Below are 22,919 nucleotides of genomic sequence, written 5' to 3'. Positions count from 1 at the left end.
GATCGAGTGCTAAGATGGCTGGTGTTTCGATGTCGTTCCTAGGGGCTATGATTTCGTGCGAGATTTGGAGAAGAATGTCCTGCATGGAAAGCCCCGCCATAAATCCAATCGTGGTATGCGGTATACAGCTCGCCGTTTGTAAGTGACTGACCAGTCTTGCTTGTATCACGTGTCCAAGCAGTTTTCCCAGACACGATGTGAGGGATATAGGTGCAGGTGTTCAAGAGAGAGGGATTTACCGGGTTGGGTATAAACGTTATTTTGGCGTGTCTCCATGAATGCGGTGGCAAGCCCTGTTTCCAGAAGTACTTGAAGTAGTTGGTGATCTCGACTATAGAGCCGTCATCTAAATTTCTTAGCACTTCGTTGGTGATTTGATCAGGCCCCGGGGCTGAGCCTAGTTGTATTTTGAGTATGGCTCCCCTAACCTCTGCTTCGGTGATGTCCCTGCCCATGTTCGGAAGGACACATCACCACGCATTGCATTAGGTTTGAAATTGGTTATTTTCATGTTCCTTCGTCGATTTTACTGTGGTAGAAGTAGTCATCGTCATATCCATCTATATCGTCGCCTTCCTCATGCATGACTGGCGGGCCCGGATCGCCTTGTCCGCAGGCTTTCACATTTCTCCCTAAGTGGAACGTGTCAGCACGCGCTAGAACCGGCGGCAACCGGCTTCGCGAACTGTGCGTCTGTAGCGTGAGCTGTCCTGTGCTCCCCCTTGACGCGTGGACGCACGTGAACTATTTTCTTGGTATTTTTTCGCCAGCGCCGCACGCAAGCCTGGACGCCGGGCGCACCTCGTAAAAAACGGGCTCACGTGCGCGATACACGGCGGGAGTAACAATGGCTCGGGGTTGTTTTATGGCGCCGCACACCGCACACATTACGGCCAGCAACAGCTCTTCTGTTAAAAATACCGAGAGTACGTGAGCGTGTGCCTCGTGAGGAGCGCCCAGCGTCGGCCAGCTCGACCTTCGAGAACACTCCGCGTATATGTTCTCCTCGCCAGTTCATGTGCGTTCGCACATAGCACAGACGCCGAGTGCGCACGAAGCCGGTTGCCGCGGGGGTCCACTTTGGAAGAGATGTGAAAGCCTGTGGACAAAACGATCTGCGCCTGCTAGTCATAGGGAGCTTTCAGTGCTAAATTCGGAAATCCAAGTGAGGTGCAACAGCCGGGTCTTCGACGAAGGGAAAGAGGCCGCCAGCTCTGCTGTTTCTGCAGCCTTGCCCCACTAGTGCAAGCTGCGCCAATTTTTTATTCCATCTTTTTAAACTTTTGACTGTGAACGCCATGTACACACAAAATACATTTAAATACGTACACATAGATATATTATATTTTTTAAACAGAACGGCGTAGCCTGCTAACCACCATTTTCCAATTCTAGGGATAGTCTATGCTCAGGGAATGAATATAGGTTGCTGTAGGTTCACCTTCGCTCTAAATTTTTTTGCGTGCTTTTTTGAGCCTGAAAAAAAGGCCGCACTCTTCAGTGACGCCTTCGGCAGAGTTTTTTATCAGCGGCTTGTCAAGTGCACGTGAGTGTTCTGCCTCAGTATTACTACTCTTTGCGGTAGGCAATCCTGACTACTCATGCGAAAAGGAGCTCTTCTAATATTTTTAATTCTTAGAGATGAAGACATCGTCACTGGCATGCAGAGGTCATAAATATATATAATTCATTCAGTACTGAAAATGAGGCCAAGCCACATTCACTCAAAACCTTAATCACATTCAGATAATGGTGTTTAACGCACCAAATTCTACACCCGGGCTTCAGGCACGCTGTAGCGGAGGCCTCCGGATTAATTCTTACCACCTGGTGATCGTTAACGTGTGCAGAAATCTCGACATATCAGTGGAACCCCGCTGATACGTCCCCCAGACTTCGACGACCCGCTTCTTACAACGGATTACCGCGGTCCCGGCAAACTCCCCATATAAACAATAGGCAGTTTTAGCATATCGCTACCGTGTTTGCGTTATGTTTACCGTGTTTGCGGGAGTCGACTGCGCGGTAACTTACCGGCACAGGCTTCACCGTCGCCAGCGGCTTCCGGTAACACGGTAAACGGTAACGCAAACACGGCAACGATATGCTAAAACTGCCTAATAGTATTAGCAGTCCGTGCGTTCCGTCGTTTGCGTAGTTACCGTGATGACCGCGGCACCCGACTGCGCATGCGCACGCGGAAGGGCGAGAAAGAAGGGCGAGGAGGCGCACCTCACCGTGACGAATGAACGGGCATGGAGAGGGCCTGCCCGCGGAACAAATACCCCTACCGCGTCGAATGCGCAAGTGCCCAGACGGATCCCGGTCAACACGGTAACCACGTACAACACGGAACATACGAAGTGTTAAAAACTCTCTAATGCATTAAAACCTCGATGCTATGACGCTCGGGTGCACACAGTCCGCTTCATACGACGAACCCTGGCGCGGATAAACAGGCGCTTTTCCAATATTTTACACCGCTTCGCTGCCTCGTCCCGACCCTTCTTTAGTCTGAGCCCCCGTTTGACGCAGCTTGATGTTCAAAGGTCCGCATGCGGGCCAGACCACTTGCTGAACCACAAGCAAGCAGGCGGGTACTAGTGAGCGGGAGTTAACTTTCGACAGCCCCACGCGGCAGCAGTTGGCCAACGCGCCAACCGCGAGAAGTCGAAGTTCAGGTGGCAGGCGGACCGTGAATTTGAAGCTCCCATCGAGCCGCCGACGAATGCGAAAACACATACGACGCAACCTCACGGCAATGACCGAACACCCGATTTCCCCGCCCGTTTGATCCAAGTTTCTTCCTTTCAAGGTGCGCGCTCTCTCCCTATATCTCTGCTATCTGCTTATCAGTGTCTTTCAAAGCCGCGTGGTCTCTCCGCTCCTTACTTTGCTAGGGAGCCTCGATTTGCGCACGTCCGCCGTACAAGGTGGAGACATGTATAGGCAGGCGCCGCCATTTTGGGCCACTCGCTGGCCGCCGCAGCAAATCACTGTAGCAAGACCGCGGTATATAATTTTCGCCGCGACATGGTTTACTCGCTAAGTTTTAATCATCCTATCGATTTCGCTTTGCCGGGTGTTGTGGGAAACGAAAACAGCTAGGGGACCGTTCAAAGGTTGTCTCCACCCTGTAGGAGAATGCCGGGTTTTTTTTCCCCATCTTCGCCTTGTACTACCGTTCGTTTCGCTTAGCCTTGGCAGCTTCACGTTCGCTTTTTACCCTCTCAATTTGCTTGACCACGTCGGCCTTATCCCGCTCGCACAAGGCGCGGGGCTGGCGGAAATAGTGCCGGACCGCACCGATATCGCGTAGCGCGCGGCGCTTGGCTGGCGGGGTAGCTCGGACGCCATGGGGGGGGAGGGGGGGGGGCGGGGCACACCATAGGCGTTTCTTTGTTTTTAACTAGGGATTTCAGCTGAAGGTTGGCAAATCACACGAGAACGCGCTATAGTAGTTTAAGTAAGTTCTCACCCCACCTGCCACGTGAGGCCGCCTGCTAGGCCGGCATTTACCCACACCCCGATCATACGACGCTTTCTCGCGGTCCCTTGAAAGTCGCATTACCAGGGTTCCCCTATATAGATATATATATATATATATATCAAGGTTGCAGTCGTCATTGCCAGTGCTATTCGGCTTTTTTTTTTTTTTTTTTTCGAAATATATAATAGGGCCGAATGACGTGTGCTTGTCACGTTTCTTTGATTCATTGATAAATAAGCGAAAATATAAGTCGAGAAAAAATCCGCCGTTTTTCCGGGAGCGGGACTCGAACCCACATCTCCGCATAACCGGTGCGGTGCGTTAACCAATTACGCTATCCCCACAGCGGCTTCTCTCTCGACTTTAAAGCGGGGGTTTATATTTACAAGAGCTCTGAGGCCGGTCAACTAGCGCCGCCCCTCGACTACCGCGGGAGACGTAGAACGTCTTCTTTCCCAGCGGCCGCCACGTAGAACGTGGTCGGAGGTCGGGGTTAGCAATTGGCATATCCGAACTGCTGGAGCCAGTGCCTCGTAATGCATGTAGCAGAACAGAGAGATACGGGACGAGGGACTCGGTAAAGATACATATCAAGGTTGCAGTCGTCATTGCCAGTGCTATTCGGCTTTTTTTTTTTTTTTTTTCGAAATATATAATAGGGCCGAATGACGTGTGCTTGTCACGTTTCTTTGATTCATTGATAAATAAGCGAAAATATAAGTCGAGAAAAAATCCGCCGTTTTTCCGGGAGCGGGACTCGAACCCACATCTCCGCATAACCGGTGCGGTGCGTTAACCAATTACGCTATCCCCACAGCGGCTTCTCTCTCGACTTTAAAGCGGGGGTTTATATTTACAAGAGCTCTGAGGCCGGTCAACTAGCGCCGCCCCTCGACTACCGCGGGAGACGTAGAACGTCTTCTTTCCCAGCGGCCGCCACGTAGAACGTGGTCGGAGGTCGGGGTTAGCAATTGGCATATCCGAACTGCTGGAGCCAGTGCCTCGTAATGCATGTAGCAGAACAGAGAGATACGGGACGAGGGACTCGGTAAAGATACATACCAAGGTTGCAGTCGTCATTGCCAGTGCTATTCGGCTTTTTTTTTTTTTTTTCGAAATATATAATAGGGCCGAATGACGTGTGCTTGTCACGTTTCTTTGATTCATTGATAAATAAGCGAAAATATAAGTCGAGAAAAAATCCGCCGTTTTTCCGGGAGCGGGACTCGAACCCACATCTCCGCATAACCGGTGCGGTGCGTTAACCAATTACGCTATCCCCACAGCGGCTTCTCTCTCGACTTTAAAGCGGGGGTTTATATTTACAAGAGCTCTGAGGCCGGTCAACTAGCGCCGCCCCTCGACTACCGCGGGAGACGTAGAACGTCTTCTTTCCCAGCGGCCGCCACGTAGAACGTGGTCGGAGGTCGGGGTTAGCAATTGGCATATCCGAACTGCTGGAGCCAGTGCCTCGTAATGCATGTAGCAGAACAGAGAGATACGGGACGAGGGACTCGGTAAAGATACATATCAAGGTTGCAGTCGTCATTGCCAGTGCTATTCGGCTTTTTTTTTTTTTTTTTTTTTCGAAATATATAATAGGGCCGAATGACGTGTGCTTGTCACGTTTCTTTGATTCATTGATAAATAAGCGAAAATATAAGTCGAGAAAAAATCCGCCGTTTTTCCGGGAGCGGGACTCGAACCCACATCTCCGCATAACCGGTGCGGTGCGTTAACCAATTACGCTATCCCCACAGCGGCTTCTCTCTCGACTTTAAAGCGGGGGTTTATATTTACAAGAGCTCTGAGGCCGGTCAACTAGCGCCGCCCCTCGACTACCGCGGGAGACGTAGAACGTCTTCTTTCCCAGCGGCCGCCACGTAGAACGTGGTCGGAGGTCGGGGTTAGCAATTGGCATATCCGAACTGCTGGAGCCAGTGCCTCGTAATGCATGTAGCAGAACAGAGAGATACGGGACGAGGGACTCGGTAAAGATACATATCAAGGTTGCAGTCGTCATTGCCAGTGCTATTCGGCTTTTTTTTTTTTTTTTTTCGAAATATATAATAGGGCCGAATGACGTGTGCTTGTCACGTTTCTTTGATTCATTGATAAATAAGCGAAAATATAAGTCGAGAAAAAATCCGCCGTTTTTCCGGGAGCGGGACTCGAACCCACATCTCCGCATAACCGGTGCGGTGCGTTAACCAATTACGCTATCCCCACAGCGGCTTCTCTCTCGACTTTAAAGCGGGGGTTTATATTTACAAGAGCTCTGAGGCCGGTCAACTAGCGCCGCCCCTCGACTACCGCGGGAGACGTAGAACGTCTTCTTTCCCAGCGGCCGCCACGTAGAACGTGGTCGGAGGTCGGGGTTAGCAATTGGCATATCCGAACTGCTGGGGCCAGTGCCTCGTAATGCATGTAGCAGAACAGAGAGATACGGGACGAGGGACTCGGTAAAGATACATATCAAGGTTGCAGTCGTCATTGCCAGTGCTATTCGGCTTTTTTTTTTTTTTTTTTTTTTTTTCGAAATATATAATAGGGCCGAATGACGTGTGCTTGTCACGTTTCTTTGATTCATTGATAAATAAGCGAAAATATAAGTCGAGAAAAAATCCGCCGTTTTTCCGGGAGCGGGACTCGAACCCACATCTCCGCATAACCGGTGCGGTGCGTTAACCAATTACGCTATCCCCACAGCGGCTTCTCTCTCGACTTTAAAGCGGGGGTTTATATTTACAAGAGCTCTGAGGCCGGTCAACTAGCGCCGCCCCTCGACTACCGCGGGAGACGTAGAACGTCTTCTTTCCCAGCGGCCGCCACGTAGAACGTGGTCGGAGGTCGGGGTTAGCAATTGGCATATCCGAACTGCTGGAGCCAGTGCCTCGTAATGCATGTAGCAGAACAGAGAGATACGGGACGAGGGACTCGGTAAAGATACATATCAAGGTTGCAGTCGTCATTGCCAGTGCTATTCGGCTTTTTTTTTTTTTTTTTCGAAATATATAATAGGGCCGAATGACGTGTGCTTGTCACGTTTCTTTGATTCATTGATAAATAAGCGAAAATATAAGTCGAGAAAAAATCCGCCGTTTTTCCGGGAGCGGGACTCGAACCCACATCTCCGCATAACCGGTGCGGTGCGTTAACCAATTACGCTATCCCCACAGCGGCTTCTCTCTCGACTTTAAAGCGGGGGTTTATATTTACAAGAGCTCTGAGGCCGGTCAACTAGCGCCGCCCCTCGACTACCGCGGGAGACGTAGAACGTCTTCTTTCCCAGCGGCCGCCACGTAGAACGTGGTCGGAGGTCGGGGTTAGCAATTGGCATATCCGAACTGCTGGAGCCAGTGCCTCGTAATGCATGTAGCAGAACAGAGAGATACGGGACGAGGGACTCGGTAAAGATACATATCAAGGTTGCAGTCGTCATTGCCAGTGCTATTCGGCTTTTTTTTTTTTTTTTTTTTTCGAAATATATAATAGGGCCGAATGACGTGTGCTTGTCACGTTTCTTTGATTCATTGATAAATAAGCGAAAATATAAGTCGAGAAAAAATCCGCCGTTTTTCCGGGAGCGGGACTTGAACCCACATCTCCGCATAACCGGTGCGGTTCGTTAACCAATTACGCTATCCCCACAGCGGCTTCTCTCTCGACTTTAAAGCGGGGGTTTATATTTACAAGAGCTCTGAGGCCGGTCAACTAGCGCCGCCCCTCGACTACCGCGGGAGACGTAGAACGTCTTCTTTCCCAGCGGCCGCCACGTAGAACGTGGTCGGAGGTCGGGGTTAGCAATTGGCATATCCGAACTGCTGGAGCCAGTGCCTCGTAATGCATGTAGCAGAACAGAGAGATACGGGACGAGGGACTCGGTAAAGATACATATCAAGGTTGCAGTCGTCATTGCCAGTGCTATTCGGCTTTTTTTTTTTTTTTTTTTTTTTCGAAATATATAATAAGGCCGAATGACGTGTGCTTGTCACGTTTCTTTGATTCATTGATAAATAAGCGAAAATATAAGTCGAGAAAAAATCCGCCGTTTTTCCGGGAGCGGGACTCGAACCCACATCTCCGCATAACCGGTGCGGTGCGTTAACCAATTACGCTATCCCCACAGCGGCTTCTCTCTCGACTTTAAAGCGGGGGTTTATATTTACAAGAGCTCTGAGGCCGGTCAACTAGCGCCGCCCCTCGACTACCGCGGGAGACGTAGAACGTCTTCTTTCCCAGCGGCCGCCACGTAGAACGTGGTCGGAGGTCGGGGTTAGCAATTGGCATATCCGAACTGCTGGAGCCAGTGCCTCGTAATGCATGTAGCAGAACAGAGAGATACGGGACGAGGGACTCGGTAAAGATACATATCAAGGTTGCAGTCGTCATTGCCAGTGCTATTCGGCTTTTTTTTTTTTTTTCGAAATATATAATAGGGCCGAATGACGTGTGCTTGTCACGTTTCTTTGATTCATTGATAAATAAGCGAAAATATAAGTCGAGAAAAAATCCGCCGTTTTTCCGGGAGCGGGACTCGAACCCACATCTCCGCATAACCGGTGCGGTGCGTTAACCAATTACGCTATCCCCACAGCGGCTTCTCTCTCGACTTTAAAGCGGGGGTTTATATTTACAAGAGCTCTGAGGCCGGTCAACTAGCGCCGCCCCTCGACTACCGCGGGAGACGTAGAACGTCTTCTTTCCCAGCGGCCGCCACGTAGAACGTGGTCGGAGGTCGGGGTTAGCAATTGGCATATCCGAACTGCTGGAGCCAGTGCCTCGTAATGCATGTAGCAGAACAGAGAGATACGGGACGAGGGACTCGGTAAAGATACATATCAAGGTTGCAGTCGTCATTGCCAGTGCTATTCGGCTTTTTTTTTTTTTTTTTTTCGAAATATATAATAGGGCCGAATGACGTGTGCTTGTCACGTTTCTTTGATTCATTGATAAATAAGCGAAAATATAAGTCGAGAAAAAATCCGCCGTTTTTCCGGGAGCGGGACTCGAACCCACATCTCCGCATAACCGGTGCGGTGCGTTAACCAATTACGCTATCCCCACAGCGGCTTCTCTCTCGACTTTAAAGCGGGGGTTTATATTTACAAGAGCTCTGAGGCCGGTCAACTAGCGCCGCCCCTCGACTACCGCGGGAGACGTAGAACGTCTTCTTTCCCAGCGGCCGCCACGTAGAACGTGGTCGGAGGTCGGGGTTAGCAATTGGCATATCCGAACTGCTGGAGCCAGTGCCTCGTAATGCATGTAGCAGAACAGAGAGATACGAGACGAGGGACTCGGTAAAGATACATATCAAGGTTGCAGTCGTCATTGCCAGTGCTATTCGGCTTTTTTTTTTTTTTTTTTTTTTTTTTTCGAAATATATAATAGGGCCGAATGACGTGTGCTTGTCACGTTTCTTTGATTCATTGATAAATAAGCGAAAATATAAGTCGAGAAAAAATCCGCCGTTTTTCCGGGAGCGGGACTCGAACCCACATCTCCGCATAACCGGTGCGGTGCGTTAACCAATTACGCTATCCCCACAGCGGCTTCTCTCTCGACTTTAAAGCGGGGGTTTATATTTACAAGAGCTCTGAGGCCGGTCAACTAGCGCCGCCCCTCGACTACCGCGGGAGACGTAGAACGTCTTCTTTCCCAGCGGCCGCCACGTAGAACGTGGTCGGAGGTCGGGGTTAGCAATTGGCATATCCGAACTGCTGGAGCCAGTGCCTCGTTCTACGTGGCGGCCACGTTCTACGTGGCGGCCTCGTTCTACGTGGCGGCCACGGTCGGCCGCCACGTAGCGGCCTCGTTCTACGTGGCGGCCGACCACGTTCTACGTGGCGGCCGCTGGGAAAGAAGACGTTCTACGTCTCCCGCGGTAGTCGAGGGGCGGCGCTAGTTGACCGGCCTCAGAGCTCTTGTAAATATAAACCCCCGCTTTAAAGTCGAGAGAGAAGCCGCTGTGGGGATAGCGTAATTGGTTAACGCACCGCACCGGTTATGCGGAGATGTGGGTTCGAGTCCCGCTCCCGGAAAAACGGCGGATTTTTTCTCGACTTATATTTTCGCTTATTTATCAATGAATCAAAGAAACGTGACAAGCACACGTCATTCGGCCCTATTATATATTTCGAAAAAAAAAAAAAAAAAAAAAAAAAGCCGAATAGCACTGGCAATGACGACTGCAACCTTGATATGTATCTTTACCGAGTCCCTCGTCCCGTATCTCTCTGTTCTGCTACATGCATTACGAGGCACTGGCTCCAGCAGTTCGGATATGCCAATTGCTAACCCCGACCTCCGACCACGTTCTACGTGGCGGCCGCTGGGAAAGAAGACGTTCTACGTCTCCCGCGGTAGTCGAGGGGCGGCGCTAGTTGACCGGCCTCAGAGCTCTTGTAAATATAAACCCCCGCTTTAAAGTCGAGAGAGAAGCCGCTGTGGGGATAGCGTAATTGGTTAACGCACCGCACCGGTTATGCGGAGATGTGGGTTCGAGTCCCGCTCCCGGAAAAACGGCGGATTTTTTCTCGACTTATATTTTCGCTTATTTATCAATGAATCAAAGAAACGTGACAAGCACACGTCATTCGGCCCTATTATATATTTCGAAAAAAAAAAAAAAAAAAAGCCGAATAGCACTGGCAATGACGACTGCAACCTTGATATGTATCTTTACCGAGTCCCTCGTCCCGTATCTCTCTGTTCTGCTACATGCATTACGAGGCACTGGCTCCAGCAGTTCGGATATGCCAATTGCTAACCCCGACCTCCGACCACGTTCTACGTGGCGGCCGCTGGGAAAGAAGACGTTCTACGTCTCCCGCGGTAGTCGAGGGGCGGCGCTAGTTGACCGGCCTCAGAGCTCTTGTAAATATAAACCCCCGCTTTAAAGTCGAGAGAGAAGCCGCTGTGGGGATAGCGTAATTGGTTAACGCACCGCACCGGTTATGCGGAGATGTGGGTTCGAGTCCCGCTCCCGGAAAAACGGCGGATTTTTTCTCGACTTATATTTTCGCTTATTTATCAATGAATCAAAGAAACGTGACAAGCACACGTCATTCGGCCCTATTATATATTTCGAAAAAAAAAAAAAAAAAAAAAAAGCCGAATAGCACTGGCAATGACGACTGCAACCTTGATATGTATCTTTACCGAGTCCCTCGTCCCGTATCTCTCTGTTCTGCTACATGCATTACGAGGCACTGGCTCCAGCAGTTCGGATATGCCAATTGCTAACCCCGACCTCCGACCACGTTCTACGTGGCGGCCGCTGGGAAAGAAGACGTTCTACGTCTCCCGCGGTAGTCGAGGGGCGGCGCTAGTTGACCGGCCTCAGAGCTCTTGTAAATATAAACCCCCGCTTTAAAGTCGAGAGAGAAGCCGCTGTGGGGATAGCGTAATTGGTTAACGCACCGCACCGGTTATGCGGAGATGTGGGTTCGAGTCCCGCTCCCGGAAAAACGGCGGATTTTTTCTCGACTTATATTTTCGCTTATTTATCAATGAATCAAAGAAACGTGACAAGCACACGTCATTCGGCCCTATTATATATTTCGAAAAAAAAAAAAAAAAAGCCGAATAGCACTGGCAATGACGACTGCAACCTTGATATGTATCTTTACCGAGTCCCTCGTCCCGTATCTCTCTGTTCTGCTACATGCATTACGAGGCACTGGCTCCAGCAGTTCGGATATGCCAATTGCTAACCCCGACCTCCGACCACGTTCTACGTGGCGGCCGCTGGGAAAGAAGACGTTCTACGTCTCCCGCGGTAGTCGAGGGGCGGCGCTAGTTGACCGGCCTCAGAGCTCTTGTAAATATAAACCCCCGCTTTAAAGTCGAGAGAGAAGCCGCTGTGGGGATAGCGTAATTGGTTAACGCACCGCACCGGTTATGCGGAGATGTGGGTTCGAGTCCCGCTCCCGGAAAAACGGCGGATTTTTTCTCGACTTATATTTTCGCTTATTTATCAATGAATCAAAGAAACGTGACAAGCACACGTCATTCGGCCCTATTATATATTTCGAAAAAAAAAAAAAAAAAAAAAAAGCCGAATAGCACTGGCAATGACGACTGCAACCTTGATATGTATCTTTACCGAGTCCCTCGTCCCGTATCTCTCTGTTCTGCTACATGCATTACGAGGCACTGGCTCCAGCAGTTCGGATATGCCAATTGCTAACCCCGACCTCCGACCACGTTCTACGTGGCGGCCGCTGGGAAAGAAGACGTTCTACGTCTCCCGCGGTAGTCGAGGGGCGGCGCTAGTTGACCGGCCTCAGAGCTCTTGTAAATATAAACCCCCGCTTTAAAGTCGAGAGAGAAGCCGCTGTGGGGATAGCGTAATTGGTTAACGCACCGCACCGGTTATGCGGAGATGTGGGTTCGAGTCCCGCTCCCGGAAAAACGGCGGATTTTTTCTCGACTTATATTTTCGCTTATTTATCAATGAATCAAAGAAACGTGACAAGCACACGTCATTCGGCCCTATTATATATTTCGAAAAAAAAAAAAAAAAAAAGCCGAATAGCACTGGCAATGACGACTGCAACCTTGATATGTATCTTTACCGAGTCCCTCGTCCCGTATCTCTCTGTTCTGCTACATGCATTACGAGGCACTGGCTCCAGCAGTTCGGATATGCCAATTGCTAACCCCGACCTCCGACCACGTTCTACGTGGCGGCCGCTGGGAAAGAAGACGTTCTACGTCTCCCGCGGTAGTCGAGGGGCGGCGCTAGTTGACCGGCCTCAGAGCTCTTGTAAATATAAACCCCCGCTTTAAAGTCGAGAGAGAAGCCGCTGTGGGGATAGCGTAATTGGTTAACGCACCGCACCGGTTATGCGGAGATGTGGGTTCGAGTCCCGCTCCCGGAAAAACGGCGGATTTTTTCTCGACTTATATTTTCGCTTATTTATCAATGAATCAAAGAAACGTGACAAGCACACGTCATTCGGCCCTATTATATATTTCGAAAAAAAAAAAAAAAAAAGCCGAATAGCACTGGCAATGACGACTGCAACCTTGATATGTATCTTTACCGAGTCCCTCGTCCCGTATCTCTCTGTTCTGCTACATGCATTACGAGGCACTGGCTCCAGCAGTTCGGATATGCCAATTGCTAACCCCGACCTCCGACCACGTTCTACGTGGCGGCCGCTGGGAAAGAAGACGTTCTACGTCTCCCGCGGTAGTCGAGGGGCGGCGCTAGTTGACCGGCCTCAGAGCTCTTGTAAATATAAACCCCCGCTTTAAAGTCGAGAGAGAAGCCGCTGTGGGGATAGCGTAATTGGTTAACGCACCGCACCGGTTATGCGGAGATGTGGGTTCGAGTCCCGCTCCCGGAAAAACGGCGGATTTTTTCTCGACTTATATTTTCGCTTATTTATCAATGAATCAAAGAAACGTGACAAGCACACGTCATTCGGCCCTATTATATATTTCGAAAAAAAAAAAAAAAAAAGCCGAATAGCACTGGCAATGACGACTGCAACCTTGATATGTATCTTTACCGAGTCCCTCGTCCCGTATCTCTCTGTTCTGCTACATGCATTACGAGGCACTGGCTCCAGCAGTTCGGATATGCCAATTGCTAACCCCGACCTCCGACCACGTTCTACGTGGCGGCCGCTGGGAAAGAAGACGTTCTACGTCTCCCGCGGTAGTCGAGGGGCGGCGCTAGTTGACCGGCCTCAGAGCTCTTGTAAATATAAACCCCCGCTTTAAAGTCGAGAGAGAAGCCGCTGTGGGGATAGCGTAATTGGTTAACGCACCGCACCGGTTATGCGGAGATGTGGGTTCGAGTCCCGCTCCCGGAAAAACGGCGGATTTTTTCTCGACTTATATTTTCGCTTATTTATCAATGAATCAAAGAAACGTGACAAGCACACGTCATTCGGCCCTATTATATATTTCGAAAAAAAAAAAAAAAAAAAAAAAAGCCGAATAGCACTGGCAATGACGACTGCAACCTTGATATGTATCTTTACCGAGTCCCTCGTCCCGTATCTCTCTGTTCTGCTACATGCATTACGAGGCACTGGCTCCAGCAGTTCGGATATGCCAATTGCTAACCCCGACCTCCGACCACGTTCTACGTGGCGGCCGCTGGGAAAGAAGACGTTCTACGTCTCCCGCGGTAGTCGAGGGGCGGCGCTAGTTGACCGGCCTCAGAGCTCTTGTAAATATAAACCCCCGCTTTAAAGTCGAGAGAGAAGCCGCTGTGGGGATAGCGTAATTGGTTAACGCACCGCACCGGTTATGCGGAGATGTGGGTTCGAGTCCCGCTCCCGGAAAAACGGCGGATTTTTTCTCGACTTATATTTTCGCTTATTTATCAATGAATCAAAGAAACGTGACAAGCACACGTCATTCGGCCCTATTATATATTTCGAAAAAAAAAAAAAAAAAAAAAAAAAAAAAAAAAGCCGAATAGCACTGGCAATGACGACTGCAACCTTGATATGTATCTTTACCGAGTCCCTCGTCCCGTATCTCTCTGTTCTGCTACATGCATTACGAGGCACTGGCTCCAGCAGTTCGGATATGCCAATTGCTAACCCCGACCTCCGACCACGTTCTACGTGGCGGCCGCTGGGAAAGAAGACGTTCTACGTCTCCCGCGGTAGTCGAGGGGCGGCGCTAGTTGACCGGCCTCAGAGCTCTTGTAAATATAAACCCCCGCTTTAAAGTCGAGAGAGAAGCCGCTGTGGGGATAGCGTAATTGGTTAACGCACCGCACCGGTTATGCGGAGATGTGGGTTCGAGTCCCGCTCCCGGAAAAACGGCGGATTTTTTCTCGACTTATATTTTCGCTTATTTATCAATGAATCAAAGAAACGTGACAAGCACACATCATTCGGCCCTATTATATATTTCGAAAAAAAAAAAAAAAAAAAAAAAAGCCGAATAGCACTGGCAATGACGACTGCAACCTTGATATGTATCTTTACCGAGTCCCTCGTCCCGTATCTCTCTGTTCTGCTACATGCATTACGAGGCACTGGCTCCAGCAGTTCGGATATGCCAATTGCTAACCCCGACCTCCGACCACGTTCTACGTGGCGGCCGCTGGGAAAGAAGACGTTCTACGTCTCCCGCGGTAGTCGAGGGGCGGCGCTAGTTGACCGGCCTCAGAGCTCTTGTAAATATAAACCCCCGCTTTAAAGTCGAGAGAGAAGCCGCTGTGGGGATAGCGTAATTGGTTAACGCACCGCACCGGTTATGCGGAGATGTGGGTTCGAGTCCCGCTCCCGGAAAAACGGCGGATTTTTTCTCGACTTATATTTTCGCTTATTTATCAATGAATCAAAGAAACGTGACAAGCACACGTCATTCGGCCCTATTATATATTTCGAAAAAAAAAAAAAAAAAAAAAAAAAAAAAGCCGAATAGCACTGGCAATGACGACTGCAACCTTGATATGTATCTTTACCGAGTCCCTCGTCCCGTATCTCTCTGTTCTGCTACATGCATTACGAGGCACTGGCTCCAGCAGTTCGGATATGCCAATTGCTAACCCCGACCTCCGACCACGTTCTACGTGGCGGCCGCTGGGAAAGAAGACGTTCTACGTCTCCCGCGGTAGTCGAGGGGCGGCGCTAGTTGACCGGCCTCAGAGCTCTTGTAAATATAAACCCCCGCTTTAAAGTCGAGAGAGAAGCCGCTGTGGGGATAGCGTAATTGGTTAACGCACCGCACCGGTTATGCGGAGATGTGGGTTCGAGTCCCGCTCCCGGAAAAACGGCGGATTTTTTCTCGACTTATATTTTCGCTTATTTATCAATGAATCAAAGAAACGTGACAAGCACACGTCATTCGGCCCTATTATATATTTCGAAAAAAAAAAAAAAAAAAGCCGAATAGCACTGGCAATGACGACTGCAACCTTGATATGTATCTTTACCGAGTCCCTCGTCCCGTATCTCTCTGTTCTGCTACATGCATTACGAGGCACTGGCTCCAGCAGTTCGGATATGCCAATTGCTAACCCCGACCTCCGACCACGTTCTACGTGGCGGCCGCTGGGAAAGAAGACGTTCTACGTCTCCCGCGGTAGTCGAGGGGCGGCGCTAGTTGACCGGCCTCAGAGCTCTTGTAAATATAAACCCCCGCTTTAAAGTCGAGAGAGAAGCCGCTGTGGGGATAGCGTAATTGGTTAACGCACCGCACCGGTTATGCGGAGATGTGGGTTCGAGTCCCGCTCCCGGAAAAACGGCGGATTTTTTCTCGACTTATATTTTCGCTTATTTATCAATGAATCAAAGAAACGTGACAAGCACACGTCATTCGGCCCTATTATATATTTCGAAAAAAAAAAAAAAAAAAAAAAAAAGCCGAATAGCACTGGCAATGACGACTGCAACCTTGATATGTATCTTTACCGAGTCCCTCGTCCCGTATCTCTCTGTTCTGCTATATATATATATATATATATATATATATATATATATATATATATATATATTTGGAGACGCTGCTTTACAACGCCCGCGGAAGCGCCGTCCCGTGGTATTTTTCATATTTCGCGGGTTTTCTTTATCAGTGAGAATAAATGAGTACGAATTAAGCCCCAACCACATGGAGCGATTTTGCGAGCGACTTGGGGCGCGACGCGACTAGCGACGAACTACTTTTCACCGCGCACCAAGTCGCTCATCGAATCGCTCGGTTCTGGGCCGCCAGAAACAGTCGCTCGCCTCCCGGAAGTGGCCTCAGCGACTAGCCAATAGGAGAGCCCCTACGTAAGCACGCAACCTCCGGTTTTGAAAGAGAACGGGGGAAGATTTTGCAAATCCACGCAGGCGACGTTTGCGGTGCAGCGGCAAAGAAAGCTTTGCGTGGCAAAGCTTGTGTACACGCTGAAGCAGAAGCAAGAAGGCTCCCGCTCACACTGGGTTGGACCCGTGTGGGAAAAACGACGTCAAGAAAGCGATTTTTCTTCACGGCGTTCATGTTGGAGCCGAGAAACGAGGCGCAGAAGGAAAAGCGTGCGCTATCGCTAACCCAAACCAGTTTTAGAGATGCGATGAAGTGCAAAAAACAAGGTAGAAAGGCGTAATACTTTTCAGTCATGCTTTTTATGACAAATGAACAAAAAAAAAATGTTTGCCAACATCCAGCGTACCAAGCGCGTTACTATGCGCAGTGCGGAAACATTGAAATCGCCATCCTCAGTCGCATGCTCAGTCGCTCAAGCCGTCGCTGTCATGTGGTTGCCTCGGCGAGCGACTTCGGTTCGGCGACTGCGGATCCTAGTCGCGTCGCTCGTCGCGTCGCTGGAAAAATCGCTCCATGTGGTTAGCGCTTTAGTACGTCGCTGAAAATACCGCAGTTAGATGCCCCTCGTGGGTACCTACAAGTGCCTCATTGACACTTCAGTGATTAGTACAGTAATTCTCGAGTTAGATAATTAATTACAATCAATTACTGAAGTCTCAATAACAAAAAAATTACTGTCCGCTTCTCCACAGTACTGCAAACATTATGCACTGAGCTTTCTTCGAGTAATGCCATTGCTTTTTTAAAATGTTGGTGCATGATAGCTGGGACACCCTGTATAGACACACGCACACACAGACATAACAGGTACAGATTTTTGAAAGTGGAGAAAAACATGCCCGCCGCGTGGGACACGTTTTTCTCCATTTTCTATCAAAAATCTGTACCTGTTCGAACGATAATGACCTACCACATTCTCCCCTTTGCTTTCTTGACTGCCTACCCTTATTTCTGTATTAATTCAACGAGCCCCTCATTTCCCTGTATGATTCGCATATATATATATATATATATATATATATATATATATATATATATATATATATATATATATATATATATATATATATATATATATATATATATATATATATATATATATATATATATATATATATATATAGAAATAAGGGTTGGCAGTCGAGAAAACCTCGGAAAGCAAAGGGGAGGATGTGGTAGATCATTGAAACAGATTAAGAATTTGGAAAGAAAGAAAGAAAGTGAAGAAAAAATCGCACCAGACCGGTATTCTGGAGGTCGTGGGTTCGGATCCCACCTGGCGGGCATTTTTTCTTCACTTTCTTTCTTTCTTTCCAAATTCTTAATCTGTTTCAATGATCTACCACATCCTCCCCTTTGCTTTCCGAGGTTTTCTCGACTGCCAACCCTTATTTCTGTGTTATTTTCAACGAGCCCCTCATTTCCTATTCTGATTCGCTATATATATATATATATATATATATATATATATATATATATATATATAGTAAAGCTCATTAATTTGAATTTGATGGCGGCATCCAAAGGGTTCGAATTAACCGAAATTCCAACTAATAAAAGATTTAAAAAATGGCAACATTTGACGGAAAAAGGAGATTGGGAGCACCTCCAGGTGCTACTTTTATTTAGAAAAGAAATCCGTTGTTGTTCTCTGCTTTTTGTCTCTAAAAGCAATCGAGCTATAATGTGCCGGAACATGCCTTCTTTACCATCCTCGAAGCTGAAGAACAGCCGGGTGTGACAGAGTCCTTCCATTACTGTTGACAATAAAGGTCTTACCGGCGCTTCATCTTCTTCACTTGCGTAGTCATCGTCCATGGCAGGCTCGTCTTTGCCGAAGACTTGGGCGATAATTTCGCCATCTGTGACGCCCCGCAGACAGCGGCGGAGTTGTCTACAGTCACCAAAGTCGGTATCCCCGAGCACCACATGCACATAAACCTGAACCTCCTCCACAACTTCACCGGTGTCCGTGTTTGCGTCACCGAAGGCAAACAATTCACGATTTTCGTCGACCCAGCCAGCAAACATTGGAAAAAGCAACGTCCCATCTTGGGAGGCCAATTCTTTTTTCCACACAAACAATTTAAAAAGGGAGGGGGGTGCGCCACACTTAGGCTATGAAGCGCAGTGTAGTGTAGGGCTCGATTAATTTTGACCAGCTCCAGTGCCAAAATCTCAACACACTGGCATATTTGCCTTTTGTATCCATCTAGAGAGTGGCTGCCACGGCCGGGAATTGAACTTGCGTCTTTAAGCTCAGCAACACAACGCCTTAGCCACCGAGCCACCGCTGCGGTTCCAAGACTAATTAAAGGTTGTAACTATTCGCCACGAGATCGACATGTAGCTGGCGACAGCGCCGCGCTGCTAGTGTGCATGCTCTGCTGAGCGGCCCGAGAGAATGCACACTGTAGGCGCGCTTCAAGCCTTTTGAATCTCGCGCCGTACGTGTGCACGAAAGGCGCAGACAAGAGTGGTATGCTGTACAGTACAACCTCGTTACAACAGACCATGATATATAGTGATCATGATTTCAGTCTGCTATAAAAGAAGTATGAACAATCCAAATACTGTTACTACAGGCTTTTACGGAATCATGGATGAAGTCTGTTATAACAAGAGTTTGGACTTTTCAACTGTTAAAAACAAATAAAAAAACTATGCTGGTCATTTCTCTAGATTCAGTTACAAATTAAACAGGTTGGTATTTTAGGCCAACAAACCTTCAGTATGAATTGGGTTTTTCAGCAGTTTCATCCTCTTGTGACACTATAAAGCACGTCACAAAATCACGTGCATGACTCTTACATTTGCTGGGCTCCTGTTGTATGGCACCCTGTCAAACTTTTGATTCACTCATACTATTATTTCTCTCTTTCACGTCTTCAACCTACACTTGCATTTCCATTGTCTTCACATGAATATAAATGAAATGCAAGTAAAGATCTCATTGCTAAGCTTGGAGATTTAGCCATCTATAATGTATGGGGGCATACATTTTTTTGTTTTAATAAAGGTAACTTTCATATAATGATCTGATCTGTTGCACTATAGCACTGAAATTCTAAATCCTATTACTTGACTCTATAATGTATGAGGGCATACATTTTTTTGTTTTAATAAAGGTAACTTTCATATAATGATCTTATCTGTTGCACTATAGCACTGAAATTCTAAATCCTATTACTTGACTCCCAGGACATCACACCTATGCATACTGCAAGTGGATGCAAGAAGTTTCACTTCTACTAATTCACAATTATTTTTAATAGTTTCAAATTGCTTTCGTTTGATCACAACTGTGAGGTAGCAACACAAAAACTGAAAACATACGTAATAAATGAATGGTTGCCTGCACTTGAAAAGTCTGCTGTAGAGATGCAAAGGTGGACTTGTTAACCTTTCAAACTGGTCTGTTATATCCGAATGTATGTTGTAACAGAATCTGCAGTAAAGGAAGTTTAATCAATGGCACATATAGGAATACCAACCAAGCATTGCAAATCAGTATGTTGTATCCAAATATCTGTTGTAAGCAGGTCTGTTGTAACGAGTTGCCACTGTAGTTCGGTTCCTCAATGTTCAATGTATAGCATGGAAGCGTCAATAAGTTTTCATTACTACACCAATAACGTGGCGACCCATCGGGAATCTCAGAACGGCCGCAATAATCACAATGAACTTGTACGCCGAGGCTCATGGCAAGCTCGATTTTTCCAGACCAGGGTTTTGAGCCTTCAATAAAAGCATAGGTAATTAAAAACAAATCATGAAGCCTCAATCTCTGGAATTCAGTTTACGACAGCAGTTCAGATCGCTTTCATCGGTAGCATGACGCATTCTTGCATTTGTGGGATGCACTTAAATGGTAGCCCCGGCATTTTTTCTAAGAGCTTACAATATTTTTTGTGTGTTCAAAAGGCAACATAAAATTACTGAATTTTAACCAGCACACAGATATAAATGCAAACATTCAAACGGGTCTGTTGCGTAAAGCTTTGGTTAAATTAAATTTTAGCGACTCACAAGGCAGGTTTGATGAGTAATGGTGTCGGGACACTTATCGGCTTTCATCGCAAGTGAACTTGCGAATTAAATTGCTAATGCGCGCAGTACAATCAACATCTCATGTTTAGGTAGATTTGTGCAAAGTGACAAGCAGGTTTACGGTGTGTAAACCAAGCTTCTGGGACCTTACAGTGAGCAAAGATTTTCTGTTACGACTGCACTGCCGACCGTTCGTGTTCCTTTTAAAATTTAACAGGTGCCTAGAACAGCGAGACGTGTTTGCATTCTTGCGTAATGTCGCTTACGAAACATAAAGATGGCAAATAAAGTTGCCCTGTTGCAGATGTAGTAAAACGTTCCTCTTTATTTCTCGTTACGAAATACCACAACGTGCTCCCGGTAACTGCTTTGTGTTGTAAACTGAACCGCGCTTTCGTCTTCACATTTAATTCTTGAGGATTGGTTGTTTTGTGTGCTTTTCGTTTTCTTTTTTTGAGGGGGAGGGGGGGTTCTGCCAGCGTTCCAAACGTACCAAGAAGAGATACCATGTAATGGGAAAGACCAAACGCTGGCGATCAGTATTACTTTCAATTGGAAGTACACTAGGCGTCGTGTTCCGTACGGTGAAAAAGCAGTATTTAAGCATGTAAACGCCAGTATTTTGAAAACGATGAACCCCCCATTTTTGGCCCGAGATTGTCCAGGAAGTGTGGCTCACCTTTTTCAAAATGGTATTTGAAGTGAGCATTGTGGGAAAAATAAAAAAAATTCCGCAAGTCGTGCCATACGCCCTCCACTCATGTGGGCAACAACTTGCATTAAATTACACGATTTTTACTTCTTTAAACTTGGATCCACCTTAAGGGGTTAAAACCTGACCATATAAGGCTATGCTGAGTGAAACACATTTTGAGGCAAGGTGATTCATGTCGTGAAAAATGATGCGAAATGCCACAGGGCATACGCGAACTCACAACTGCTTAATTTTGCCGTGAAATCCCGCTGAAATAATCTTGCGCATCCACAGAAACGTATTTTAAATGATACATAAAATTAGCAACACAGTAAAGCAAGGACTGTCCAAAAATGGTATTTATTTTCGAAAAAGGTACGGGAAGAATTCGATAACACCGGCGCTTGTTAAAGGAGCCATGAAGAGAAAATGAAAGTTGGTTTTATTCGAAAGATTTCGTGTTTTATAGTGCCCCCAGCACTTGTCCGGATACAAACGATGCTTTATTCACTGAGAAATTAAACAATTTAAGTTAAAATTTTGATTTTCCCGCTAAATCGTTTGTTTTCGGGGTCTGCAATGACATCACAGGAACCGACCGCTCTGCAGCCTAGAGTACCTTCATTCACACATCCGCCGTACAGGGTAGAGACACGTATACGCTGGCGCCGCCATTTTCGGTTGCTCGCTCGCCGTCGAAGCAAGTCATTGTGTCGAAACCGCGCTAAAATTATCGCCGCAACGCGGTTTACTGAAGAAGTTTGAATCATATTGTCTGTTTCGCGTTGCTAGGTCTCGTGGGAAACGAAAAGAATAACGCGTTGAGCCCGTTGGCCCAATTGCGGCGGCACGGGACCGTTCAAAGGTTGTCTCCACCCTGTACAGCGGTGTAGGTTTGTTCCTGCGTCTCTTTACGTTCCGTAACCTAGATGGCGCCACCATACCGTGGCAAGCGTTTGGTTTGTTTTTGTCCGCATTTAAACCTGGCTTGTTTTTGTTCTGGGAGAAAATATTCGTTCCCTGAAACAGTGCTCGCTCGACAAATGGGGTCACGTAAGACACCGTTGCTTGCGTCAATCGGCCAGTGTCATCTGAGACAACCCCAAGCCCCGTAGTGCTGTGCAGCTAAACCAAGCATGCTGTGCGCAGTACGAACAGCAGAACGCATCAGTACTTCTATGTTTACATGTGCTTTCGTAACTTCCACTGTTTGTCCCATCATTCTTATTGCTTTGTAAAGAATGTGCCCTAAATTTAAGCGCAAATCGCTCGTTCGGCTAGTTTGTAAGCTCTACCTAATTTGCGTCTGCTTCTGCCGGCCTCCGCCAATCGCAGAGCATTCTCGTGTGACATCATAGGTTCTGTTGCGGGAAATGAGCTGGTGGGTCGCATGGTCATTCCCTTTTTTCCTAATTATGTAGCTTATTTGAGCGAAGTTTGTTAGAAGTGGTGTCAGTATGATTCTAACGAGGCAATCTTTTGAATGAACCAAACTTGTGTTTTCTCTTCATGGCTCCTTTAAGATACGTCCCTGTTAATGTATGGGTGATAGCGCATGGGTTGTGTGCAGTGTGTCATTGTTTTTGTTTGTTTTTTCTTTCTAAAAAACCCCGCGCAATTTCACAAGGGTGTGGCAAATGTACAGGTATGCACGGGCCTTGTCTCTTCTTACCCCATACCTGCCAGGTTTGCCGGGATGGCATTAGGGAGATCTAACCGGGGGGGCAAGGGGGGGGGGTTGTAGCAACAACAGAATGGGTAACCTTACAGACGTCTTTTTGTTTACTTACAACACAGGAGGAAATGCACAGTTTCTTTGCCGAAACTACCAACAAGCTACACCACTTAAGTGTTCGACGTGGCTGCTGCCGCCCCTTTCAGAAAGTCCTGGAAATA

This window comes from Haemaphysalis longicornis, unplaced genomic scaffold, assembly GCF_048455015.1.
Source record: "Haemaphysalis longicornis isolate Haplotype H1 unplaced genomic scaffold, Haemaphysalis longicornis Haplotype H1 scaffold_1, whole genome shotgun sequence".
Taxonomy (NCBI): domain Eukaryota; kingdom Metazoa; phylum Arthropoda; class Arachnida; order Ixodida; family Ixodidae; genus Haemaphysalis; species Haemaphysalis longicornis.
Note: the sequence above shows the minus strand (reverse complement) of the source record.